Raw genomic sequence first — 13559 nt, 5'->3', positions numbered from 1 at the left:
GCATGAGTTAAGTCACGCTACATGTCCTTTTAAAGACCAGATAACAACTCATTTCCTCTTTCACATCTCAAATCTCCAAAATCTCTCTCAAATCACCCAAATTTAAAATTCCTTCAGGTTTAAATCAAACAACACTCCAATAACAAGTAATTTTTCATAATCAAACACCATTAACCAAATATGTTTATATGTTAGATTTTTCCTCTTAAATTAGATTTTTTTAGTTTTAGGGTTTGTTTAAATTTTAATTTTTTTGGTAAGAAATGATACAATGTTTACATGTAAATGACTTATATTGCTTAATTGTTTAGATATTTGCATGTTTATGTTGTAGTTATGAGTTTTAGGGGTTATGTATAATTTGCACTTCAAGTGTTTGATGAAATGTTTGAATGAGTTTTTCATTGATTGTTTAATTTTTTATGGTGTAGATCTGAAACAATGACATATTTGTTCAGTGTTTGCATACGCTTGAACGGTGGAAATCCTCAGTTGTTCAAGGTTCGGTACATTAATGTCACGTTATAAGGTCTGAAGGATCAACTGAATGAAATCAACCAATGACTCAACCTCAAAGACATAAGGAGAGTGAAATATGTTTGGTATGAACGTCCAACGTTCGACGAGGGGAGACTATCAGTCGGCTAGAATTAACGAATGACGACGACGTGAGGAGCATGTTCTCGATTTTTTGTCAACACATCATGTTCACGTGGATTGATATGTATGTTCCGTTGCTCAGATCGCCTTAAGATATTCTCAAGAGTTTGATTATGCCATAACCAGAAGATTATGATTAGGTTTTTCATTATTATGTAGTGCCTTTATTTTGTTGGAAATTAAGTTTAATTCTAATTAGTTTGCTGACTATGTCGGCATTGAAGTGTCTTATACTTAGTGTAGAGATTTGCAAGATTCTTTGAAAAGTCAAATAATGAAGAGAACACAACATGTATTTTACGGAATCAACTATATATGTTTTCATATTGAATTCCTTTGTATAGGATGAGTGAGACGTAAGGGAATGCACCTCTAAGATGTTGTTTTGTGCTTGATCATGCTCCTCTGTCAATTGAAACTTGTCAGTTGGCAGTGCAGTAAGATTAAGTTCAAAAGAATGTATTGAAATACATTCTCTTTACGTCCTTACTCATCCTATATGAAGGGATTCGATATGAGAACTTATATAGTTGATTTGCTAGAATACATGTGTTGTGTTCTCTTCATTCTTTTGAATTTTCAAAGGATACTGCAAATCTCTACCCGAAGTATAAAACACTTCAATGTCAACATTTTCGGCAAACTTTCAAGAATATAATTTAAACCCAACATTGTAACACCCCGTTTTCCCAACTTTAAAATTTCATTTTAAATCAGAGTATTTTGATCACAAACGGAATGTCACATACTTCATTTAAATCATAAAATGGATAATAATAATTATCCTTCAAATTCAACATCATGAAAATCTTAAAACTGTTGCAGCGGAAAATATTTCAACATTTAAAAGTCTTGGCACGCAGGCCTTATTGGAAAATCTCATAATTTAGTTCATAAAAGAGACACGTAAGGAATAGAAGTAAAAGCAAGCCCCCATCCCGTTACGTATCAGAGCACCTAGACACCAAGTGAGGAGTCCACTCACGAACGCCTCTAATCTTTATTACCTGCATATTACCCACGGTCGAGGCAACATATATGCAGAAGGGGTGAGATTTCATAATCAATACATTAAGCATATAATCCAATAAAATGCATTTAACAACTTAAACATTAATAACATATCAACGATTAACATTTAGCATATTTTTCATCTCATAACAAATACAATCATCAAATACTATTGCTAATTTTCATCTCAATCATAATCAACTAACACTCAACTTGACGACACAACTCATCTTTGACCATGCAACTCTATCAACTCAACAACAGCTAACAACTTAGACCATCATGAAACTTCTTGATATGCAAATGCATGTGGTACCAATCAACAACAAAAATGAGCATAATAGGCTCTTCAACGTGTGAGCACAAAGGCTGTCGGGCCTAAAGCCCCCAACTTTAATGAGCACAAAGGCTGCCGGGCCTAAAGCCCCCAACTTTAATGAGCACAAAGGCTGCCGGGCCTAAAGCCCCCAACTTTAATGAGTATGCAATGAACTCAACTTCCAACAACTTAGACAACAACATGAACAACTCATACGTCTCATAATCATGGACAACTTCTTAAATTCCAACAACATAGACCGACTCATGCAACTTCAAGACACTAACAGTCAATAGCAGGGAACAGCAGCAAGATACAGCATTTAATAACACTCGAATGCGTTAACATCATCTAAGGAATGAATTACATCAACATAAGTATCGTAAATCATCATTATAACATTCATGCAACAACACTACTAATCTCAGTCACCTGAACAGACTTCTGGAGCTTATGAAAGTATCCTAAACAGCTCTCTTACTTACTTCTAAGGTCAACTCAAGACTACACGTGCGAAAGGATCGCATCGGGACAATTTTGGGCAACTAACAGCCTAACTCGCAGTGGCGAGTAATTCTGCTCGCAATGGCGAGCTTACAGGTCACTCGCAGTTGCGAGTTACATTGCTCGCAGTTGCGAGTGTTCTTGCTCGCAGGTGCGAGCGATGAATGTCAGTACGACCAGAAACCTAAAAATTCCAACTTTTCACCTATCTTCATGATTCTTTCATCCAAATAGCATCTAATTATCATCTTAAGGTCTGTACACTAATTTTGCATCAATCTAACATCTTTTCATGATTCAATCATCAAAATTGATCTTAAACCTAATTCCCAATTCTCACCAAAACTCAACCTAATCATGTTAAATTCATCCTATAGAATTATACCCTTAATAATATTGAAAATTAGTCTCACCCTTACCTGAATTGAAGCTTTCACATCACATCATCAACGGCAACTACCCATTCAATTAGTTTAACATGAACATCGGCTAGAAATAAGGAAGCGGTAAAGCCAAGATGTTCCGTGAAGAGGGATATGGCTGCTTTATAAATCCATTGACAACATTCGATAAAACCACCAATAGTAGATGATAGCGATTGTAACCCCTTCATGAATCAAGAACGGATTCTAAGACCTATACCTTGCCTGCTATGCGAGACTTGTTTCTTAGGGTCATTAGCTTTTTGGTTGTGTGCGGCGCAGGAGATACCTATATAACGTTTCCAAGATATGTATATATATATATATTAGGTTATCATGGTGCACAAACATACACACTTTTATTTTCCATAAGACTTCCGTGTCCTCCAATCATATATATGCATATATTTTTAAAGAAACTACTTTTAATTCTAACTATATTCTTAGCAACTAATAAATATGTATAAATTATCACACCAATTTTCTAAATTCACAAAACAGCCCCACTTCTAATATTTTTATTTTATTTTCATATCTTATTTTATTAAATAATAAAATAAGTCTCAACTCCTCATAACATCTCTAAAAATCATAACATCGCATATATCACATAATTTTCAGATAAATCATATATCTCTCATAAAATCAAGTAAACCTCATAAATCACTTAAATTCATAAATCATATAAATATATATAAGTATATTTCTAAATAATTAAATAATTTACGACGGGCGTTACAAACATCATGATGATACCCCATATTTAGGGAGAATGTAATGTAACGTAGATGAAATTAAAACTAAATAAAATTGTGTATTTTTTGAATTGTTTTCGTGTTCTTATGCAACTTTATTCGAATTTATTCAATACACAACTTTATTCAAATTTATTCAATACGCAATTTTATTCAAATTTATTCAATACCAAAATGCGCAGCATATCAAAAAACATTGAAAAAAAATCCAAAAAGTCAAGACATTACAAGTCATTGCATTTAATCATCTCCCTCGTCACATAAGTCAATTGGGTTGTCCAAAACAGTCCTTGAGGCACCTGCTTTTGGTTGAGGACCAAAATAACAAGTCTTTCCGCTCCTTCTCAGCCTGGAATGATTGTACACCGGCACCTTCGAATTGCTTTTTTTTATGGAACCATCACATTCGATTCCGTGACATGTCACATTCGATTTTGCTTTCTTCTTCCCACCCTCATTTTTCAACTGAACATCACCCTGATCCTAAGACATATCTACACAATGCAAACATCAGATCAAAACCTACTCTAATCCTAAAAATTCTACCACAAATTCCTAACAATTTCTACCACAATTCAATCAATTATACTCTAATCAACATCTAACAATTCAATCAAATCATAAATATCTAACATCATAAAATCAAAAAACAAAAATCAACAAACCTAAATATGTGACATATGGTGTGTCTACTTTTGTTCTCGCCCAACATAACATGGTTATAGCCAACCTCTATCATAGTTGGTCATTTATTCAATATTGGAAGAACTTCCATTTTCTTTATGCTATATAATCTCGTCCAAAGTCTCAATAGAAACTTGAATTGAATTGCATGTAGTCTTCAACCAAACTATTTCATCACAAATTCCCCATTTTTTTTCAAAACATAAAAATTCGCTAAATAACAAATCACAAAGCACACGAGTAAGAAAACTTGATCTCAAACACAAAGTTTTAGAAAGAAAAAAAAAGAATTAACATTTTAATTTTCCACTTAAACCGAATGAAAATTCAATATAATATTATGTCATAGTATCTGCTACAAACTTGATTCTACGTAATCACCTAGTGTATACTTCATTTTCATACTTTCAAGTGAAGTGAAAACTAATGTAACTCTTGTCCACAAGTCCAAAAAACTACCATTGGGATCTTGTCCACAAAGCTTATTTCCTTAGCCATTGGTACTTGACACTTACATCACTGGGAGGAAGACTTTTGATTGTAACAGTGTACAAAAGGTTGAAATTGCTCATGATGTACCTTACAAACCAATCTTGACATTTTGGGCTTTTGTAACCATTAAGATAGCACATTTTGAACTAAGTTGAGAGGCACTGTAAAGTAATTGTTGGATTGATTCAATTATCTGCATTTTCCTCTCCTTCATCTCTATGCCTAGAATCCACGAGAGTAAATTCAACTTATGTCAACATAGAGGGAAGTGTAATCAGTAAGAGAAGCAACTTCTAAGATAGGGTGTGTAAGAAAGCTCTACGAAGACAGGGAAAAGCCTCAGGTTCTCGGTGCATGTCAAAAACAAAATATTAGATGTAATTGGATCTCTTCAAGAACCTTAGAAGCAGCACACATAACTGAATGGAAAATATATTTGTTGTCGAATCTAAATTTAAACAGAGAAAGTGTTTTAAGAGAAAGAAAATAGCCACTGGATAGAATATCACACATACACACAAAGTTCAAACTCCATTAAAGCACTAGAGTTGAAAATAGTATTAACGTGATTACTCATGTACTAAAGTTCCCTATTAATATCAACAAATATTCAAAATAATTGTCAATTTGTAACATTTATTTAAGGTTCGTATCAAGAGTTGAAAATAGTATTAACGTGATTACTCATGTACTAAAGTTCCCTATTAATATCAACAAATATTCAAAATAATTGTCAATTTGTAACATTTATTTAAGGTTCGTATCAACTAATACAAAAACATATATTCTTATTTTGGGTCACAAATTCTAAAAATAAATACGAATATATATTTTTATTTCTGGTTCCATCAACAAGTATTGAAAATATATATCAATATTTTTTCCATGGCTACTATACAATGTTAACATATATTAAAGTTATATAAGATTTTTTTTATTATATTTGAATGCATAATAAAATCACCTTAAAATAGTTTCCGTGAGCTTAACTCTATTGGTAAGGATATTGTATAATTTATATAGGGGATGGGGTTTGAATCCCAGTCACTTCACTTCTTCATATTTAAACGCGTGAGCTACAACCACTAGGCTACTGGACAAAAAAAATCACCTTAAAATATGTTTTTGTTTCTACATCATTTCATGTAGCAATTATTCAGAATCGTTGTTTCCTTCATCACAACTTCAAATTTTATTTCCTTATGTTTTGTATTGACTGTTCAACAAACACGATATAAACAATTTATGGAAGCATAAAAGAGCATACACAAGATTTGTGAAGTCGTAGTGTGTAGTGTGTGATAGAGGATATAAAAGATGAATTTGTTCAGTTTTTTGATAGGTGTTCAACATGGTAACATGTATATAACGAGACAGCCAGAACAGTTGTTTGAATATCTTAAATCGGAACATTTTTTCTTAGAACTAGACTAATTGCGCTACGAAGTCATAAAAGAGAAATTTGAAACTTGTGAATAACTGAATGTCCTTCCATTGGATATAACTGAACGTGAAATGTTTTATATTCAAAGAAAAATATATTCAGAGTATATAGCGAGGTTCTCAAATTCAGAAGATTCTTCAACGAGCGTGGGAGATGACATTGTCTCATGTTAGATGTAACACCCGTCGTAATTATTTAATTATTTGATGAGTTTTAACATATATTTATATGATTTATATATATGCGTGATTTATATGATTTAAGTAGTTTACATGATTTATAGATAAATTATGTGGTTTTCAAGATTGATGTGAGGTATATGATTTTGTGAAGTTATTATGTTGGTGTGACTTATTTTATTATTAAATAAAATAAGATATGAAAAATAAAATAAAAACATATATTCTGGAATTATAATCTAAGGCTAGTATATTACTATTGTTATTATTTAAATTCTTTGTGTTTAATAATTTATATAATATATATAAGTACATGTCCTTTTTGATTTGGGACAATTTATATGTATAGTAATTAAATTTTGTTAACCGATAGAAATTAATGGATTTGCTTTAGAAAAAGAACTGGCACGGATAAGCTTTGAGCCACTAGGATATATATAGGCACGAATAGGTTTCTAATAACCTAATTTTAGTTTCTGCTCCTTTAACATGTATATGCGCCCCATGAGTGAACAAAAGCGATTGTCGAATAGTATAGATCGATCTTGAACTAGTAAAAGGGCAACGCTAGGGAAGGTTCTTGATAGCAGCTACAATGACGTAAAGGAGGTGCAATTATGTGGAACTATTTGATTTTGTTGATGCTGTTGAGTTCGTTATATTTTGTGGAAGCTTCAAACCAGGTAAGGGTGAGACTAATTTTCAATATTATTAAGAGTATGATTCTATAGGATGAATTTAGCATGATTAGGTTAAGTTTTGGTGAGAATTGAGAATTAGGTTTAAGACCGAATTTGATGATTGAATCATGAAAAGATGTTAGGTTGATGCTAAATTAGTGTACAGAACTTAGATATACCATAAGATGATAATTAGATGTTGAATTGAGGTTAGAATTAGGAGATTAAGTGAAAAGTTGGAATTTTTTAGGTTTCTGGCCGTACTGACATTCATCGCTCGCACCTGCGAGCAAGAACACTCGCAACTGCGAGCTACCCCAAGACACTCGCAACTGCGAGTAACATCGCTCGCAACTGCGAGCCAGACCTTTGAGCTCGCCACTGCGAGTAGAATCACTCGCCACTGCGAGTTAGGCTGTCAGTTGCCCAAAATTGTCCCGATGCGATCCTTTCGCACGTATAGTCTTGAGCTGACCTTAGAAGTAAGAATGAGGGAGGTTTAGGATGTTTCCAGATGTTACAGAAGTCTGTTTATATGACTGAAATGATTAGTAATGTTGCATGAATAATGTTATGATGTTTTATGATATTTATGTTGATGTAATCCATTCCTTAAATGATGTTGAGATATTCCAACGCTGTTATATGTTGTAAATCTGTTGCTGTTCATTGCTGCTGACCGTTAAAGTCTTGAAATTACATGAGTTGTTTATGTTGTTGTCTAAGTTGTAGGAAGTTGATGTTCATTGCATACTCATTAAAGTTGGGGGCTTTAGGCCCGGCAGCCTTTGTGCTCATTAAAGTTGGGGGCTTTAGGCCCGGCAGCCTTTGTGCTCATTAAAGTTGGGGGCTTTAGGCCCGGCAGCCTTTGTGCTCACACGTTGAAGAGCCTATTATGCTCGTTTTGTTGTTGATTGGTACCACATGCATTTGCATATCAAGAAGTTTCATGATGTTTAAGTTGTCAAGTTGTTGTCAAGTTGATAGAGTTGCATGGTCAAAGATGAGTTGTGTTGTCAAGTTGTTGTTGAGTTGATAGAGTTGCATGGTCAAAGATGAGTTGTGTCGTCAAGTTGAGTGTTAAGTTGATTATGATTTATGATGAAAATTAGTAATGGTATTTGATGATTGTATTTTGTTATGAAATGAAAAATATGCTAATTGTTAATTGTTGATATGTTATTAATGTTTAAGTTGTTAAATGCATTTTATTGGATTATATTCTTAATGTATTGATTATGAAATCTCACCCCTTCTGCGTATATGTTGCCTCGACCGTGGGTAATGTGCAGGTAATAAAGATTAGAGGCGTTCGTGAGTGGACTCCTCACTTGGTGTCTAGGTGCTCTGATACGTAACGGGATGGGGGCTTGCTTTTACTTCTATTCCTTACGTGTCTCTTTTATGAACTAATTTATGAGATTTTCCAATAAGGCCTGCGTGCCAAGACTTTTAAATGTTGAACTATTTTCCGCTGCAACAGTTTAAGATTTTCATGATGTTGAATTTGAAGGATAATTATTATCATCCATTTTATGATTTAAATGAAGTATGTGACATTCCGTTTGTGATCAAAATACTCTGATTTTAAATGAAATTTTATAAGTTGGGAAAACGGGGTGTTACAATTGGTATCAGAGCAGGTCGGTCCGTCGGCCAAGTAGTAGAGTCGCGTTGTGTCGTATTACAGTTTTGTACTGTATTTGAGTTGTCCTGTTTGTTGTTTGTTGTGTAACCCTTGGTATGGACTGGTTGGAGTACAACCATGTCCGTATTAATTGTTTTAGTAAGTCGGTGTACTTTTCTTCAGCCGAAGAAGAAAGTGGAGCAGAATTTTTGTCTACTAAGCAGCTGAAGCAGTTAGTACGTGATGGAATTATGATGGTTTCATTGATGGCGTCACTGTTTATTGAGAATCAAGCGGTGAGTGATAAGTTACAAATTGTGTGGGATGTTTATTGTGAGAACAGTTTTAACGAATTGAAGAAGCGTTTGACGACGGCTCCAATCTTGATTTTGCCGAAGTCCGATGAACCTTTTGTGGTGTATTGTGATGCGTCCAAGTTGGATTTAGGCGGTGTGCTTATGCAAGATGGTAAGGTGGTTACTCATGCATCAAGACAGTTGAGAATTCATGAACGAAATTATCTTACTCATGATCTTGAATTAGCTGCAGTTGTGTTTGTGCTTAAGATTTGGAGACATTACTTGTATGGTTCGAGATTCGAAGTGTTTAGTGATCACAAGAGCTTGAAGTATCTGTTTGATCAGAAGGAATTGAAAATGAGACAGCGGAGGTGGCTCGAATTGTTAAAAGATTATGATTTTAGTTTGAATTACCATCCGGGTAAAGCTAACGTCGTTGCGGATGCCTTAAGTAGGAAGGCTTTACATATGTCGGCTATGATGGTTAAAGAATTTGAATTGCTTGAACAGTTCAGAAATTTGAGCTTAGTTGTGAAATGTCGTCTCGGAGTGTTAAACTAGGAATGCTGAAGATTGATAATGATTTCTTGAAAAGTATTAGAGATGCGCAGAAAGCTGATGTTAAGTTTGTGGACTTGTTGGTTGCTCGTAATCAAACTGAAGATGATGACTTTAAGGTCGATGATCAGGGGGTGTTGAGGTTTCGAGGTAGGATTTGTATTCCAGACAATGATGAGATAAAGAAGATGATTCTTGAAGAGAGTCATAGGAGTAGCTTGAGTATCCATCCGAGAGCTACAAAGATGTATCATGATTTAAAGAAGTTGTTTTGGTGGTATGGTTTGAAACATGATGTAGCACAATTTGTGTATTCTTGTTTAATTTGTCAGAAGTCGAAGGTAGAACATCAGAAACCTGCTGGATTGATAACACCGTTAGATGTACCAGAATGGAAATGGGATAGTATATCCATGGATTTTGTGACGAGTTTGCCGAATACTCCTAAGGGAAATGACGCTATTTGGGTGATTGTTGATAGATTGACGAAGTCGGCACACTTCCTTCCGATTAATATTAGTTTTCCTGTGGCTCAGTTGGCAGAGATTTATATCCGAGACATAGTGAAATTGCATGGTGTTCCTTCAAGCATCGTGTCAGATAGAGATCCAAGATTTACTTCTAGATTTTAGAAGAGTTTGCAAGAGGCTTTAGGCTCTAAGTTGAGATTGAGTTCGGCTTATCATCCTCAAACAGATGGTCAGTCGGAAAGAACAATTCAGTCACTCGAAGACTTGTTGAGAGTTTGTGTACTTGAGCAAGGTGGAACTTGAGATAGTCATCTCCCGTTGATAGAGTTCACATATAATAACAGTTATCACTCAAGTATTGGGATGGCACCTTTCGAGGCTTTGTATGGTCGGAGGTGCAGAACTCCGTTGTGATGGTTTAAAACAGGTGAAAATGATTCAAGAAAAGATGAAAGCGTCGCAAAGTCGACAAAAGAGTTACCATGATAAGCGTAGGAAAGACCTTGAGTTTCAAGAAGGAGATCATGTGTTCTTGAGAGTTACTCCGATGACCGGTGTTGGTCGCGCATTGAAGTCAAAGAAGTTGACTCCGAAGTTTATTGGTCCGTATCAGATATCGGAGAGAGTTGGAACGGTGGCATACCGAGTGGGTTTACCACCGCACCTTTTGAATTGCATGATGATTTTCTTGTATCGCAACTTCGGAAGTATGTTCTGGATCCATCTCATGTGATCCAAAGAGATGATGTGCAAGTTAAAGATAACCTTACGGTTGAGACCTTACCAGTGAGGATCGAAGGTCGCGAAGCGAAGAAGTTGAGAGGCAAAGAGATACCTCTTGTGAAAGTCGTTTGGGATGGAGCGACTGGTGAAAGCTTGACGTGGGAACTAGAGAGTAAGATGCTGGAGTCTTATCCAGAATTGTTTGCTTGAGGTAAATTTTCGAGGACGAAAATTCTATAAGTTGGGGAGAGTTGTAACACCCGTCGTAATTATTTAATTATTTGATGAGTTTTAACATATATTTATATGATTTATATATATGCGTGATTTATATGATTTAAGTAGTTTACATGATTTATAGATAAATTATGTGGTTTTCAAGATTGATGTGAGGTATATGATTTTGTGAAGTTATTATGTTGGTGTGACTTATTTTATTATTAAATAAAATAAGATATGAAAAATAAAATAAAAACATATATTCTGGAATTATAATCTAAGGCTAGTATATTACTATTGTTATTATTTAAATTCTTTGTGTTTAATAATTTATATAATATATATAAGTACATGTCCTTTTTGATTTGGGACAATTTATATGTATAGTAATTAAATTTTGTTAACCGATAGAAATTAATGGATTTGCTTTAGAAAAAGAACTGGCACGGATAAGCTTTGAGCCACTAGGATATATATAGGCACGAATAGGTTTCTAATAACCTAATTTTAGTTTCTGCTCCTTTAACATGTATATGCGCCCCATGAGTGAACAAAAGCGATTGTCGAATAGTATAGATCGATCTTGAACTAGTAAAAGGGCAACGCTAGGGAAGGTTCTTGATAGCAGCTACAATGACGTAAAGGAGGTGCAATTATGTGGAACTATTTGATTTTGTTGATGCTGTTGAGTTCGTTATATTTTGTGGAAGCTTCAAACCAGGTAAGGGTGAGACTAATTTTCAATATTATTAAGAGTATGATTCTATAGGATGAATTTAGCATGATTAGGTTAAGTTTTGGTGAGAATTGGGAATTAGGTTTAAGACCGAATTTGATGATTGAATCATGAAAAGATGTTAGGTTGATGCTAAATTAGTGTACAGAACTTAGATATACCATAAGATGATAATTAGATGTTGAATTGAGGTTAGAATTAGGAGATTAAGTGAAAAGTTGGAATTTTTTAGGTTTCTGGCCGTACTGACATTCATCGCTCGCACCTGCGAGCAAGAACACTCGCAACTGCGAGCTACCCCAAGACACTCGCAACTGCGAGTAACATCGCTCGCAACTGCGAGCCAGACCTTTGAGCTCGCCACTGCGAGTAGAATCACTCGCCACTGCGAGTTAGGCTGTCAGTTGCCCAAAATTGTCCCGATGCGATCCTTTCGCACGTATAGTCTTGAGCTGACCTTAGAAGTAAGAATGAGGGAGGTTTAGGATGTTTCCAGATGTTACAGAAGTCTGTTTATATGACTGAAATGATTAGTAATGTTGCATGAATAATGTTATGATGTTTTATGATATTTATGTTGATGTAATCCATTCCTTAAATGATGTTGAGATATTCCAACGCTGTTATATGTTGTAAATCTGTTGCTGTTCATTGCTGCTGACCGTTAAAGTCTTGAAATTACATGAGTTGTTTATGTTGTTGTCTAAGTTGTAGGAAGTTGATGTTCATTGCATACTCATTAAAGTTGGGGGCTTTAGGCCCGGCAGCCTTTGTGCTCATTAAAGTTGGGGGCTTTAGGCCCGGCAGCCTTTGTGCTCATTAAAGTTGGGGGCTTTAGGCCCGACAGCCTTTGTGCTCACACGTTGAAGAGCCTATTATGCTCGTTTTGTTGTTGATTGGTACCACATGCATTTGCATATCAAGAAGTTTCATGATGTTTAAGTTGTCAAGTTGTTGTCAAGTTGATAGAGTTGCATGGTCAAAGATGAGTTGTGTTGTCAAGTTGTTGTTGAGTTGATAGAGTTGCATGGTCAAAGATGAGTTGTGTCGTCAAGTTGAGTGTTAAGTTGATTATGATTTATGATGAAAATTAGTAATGGTATTTGATGATTGTATTTTGTTATGAAATGAAAAATATGCTAATTGTTAATTGTTGATATGTTATTAATGTTTAAGTTGTTAAGTGCATTTTATTGGATTATATTCTTAATGTATTGATTATGAAATCTCACCCCTTCTGCGTATATGTTGCCTCGACCGTGGGTAATGTGCAGGTAATAAAGATTAGAGGCGTTCGTGAGTGGACTCCTCACTTGGTGTCTAGGTGCTCTGATACGTAACGGGATGGGGGCTTGCTTTTACTTCTATTCCTTACGTGTCTCTTTTATGAACTAATTTATGAGATTTTCCAATAAGGCCTGCGTGCCAAGACTTTTAAATGTTGAACTATTTTCCGCTGCAACAGTTTAAGATTTTCATGATGTTGAATTTGAAGGATAATTATTATAATCCATTTTATGATTTAAATGAAGTATGTGACATTCCGTTTGTGATCAAAATACTCTGATTTTAAATGAAATTTTATAAGTTGGGAAAACGGGGTGTTACATTAGAGATCTCTATCTCTTCAACACTTTATGGGAATCGGGTCAAGAGTATGATTCCATAGCGGCTATAGTCGGACTTATTATATTCCAAGAATTGTAAATTTCTAATAGTTAAAGAAATATGTTTCTATGGAGTCTACTATGAATTACAAATAACTGAAAGAGTTTTG

At 34.7% G+C, this 13559-nt stretch overlaps 3 long non-coding RNA genes across 3 annotated transcripts; 2 read left to right on the top strand and 1 right to left on the bottom strand.

Moving 5' to 3' along the window:
* Positions 1-1381: 1381 nt before the first annotated feature.
* Positions 1382-3213, bottom strand: LOC146956489 (uncharacterized). The gene is made up of 2 exons (XR_015016368.1): positions 2914-3213; positions 1382-1667 (listed from the first exon to the last, which is right to left on the bottom strand). It is a non-coding gene; the product is annotated as an uncharacterized LOC146956489 (long non-coding RNA).
* Positions 3214-6958: 3745 nt separating this feature from the next.
* Positions 6959-8727, top strand: LOC146956488 (uncharacterized). The gene is made up of 2 exons (XR_015016336.1): positions 6959-7153; positions 8443-8727. It is a non-coding gene; the product is annotated as an uncharacterized LOC146956488 (long non-coding RNA).
* Positions 8728-11572: 2845 nt separating this feature from the next.
* LOC146956487 (uncharacterized) lies at positions 11573-13341 on the top strand. Its single transcript, XR_015016288.1, has 2 exons — positions 11573-11767; positions 13057-13341. It is a non-coding gene; the product is annotated as an uncharacterized LOC146956487 (long non-coding RNA).
* The last annotated feature ends 218 nt before the right edge of the window (positions 13342-13559 follow it).

Source organism: Medicago sativa, chromosome 1 (genome assembly GCF_051527215.1).
Source record: "Medicago sativa cultivar Bolivia chromosome 1, Bolivia_mono, whole genome shotgun sequence".
NCBI lineage: Eukaryota > Viridiplantae > Streptophyta > Magnoliopsida > Fabales > Fabaceae > Medicago > Medicago sativa.
This window is presented reverse-complemented; position numbering and strand designations above follow the sequence as displayed.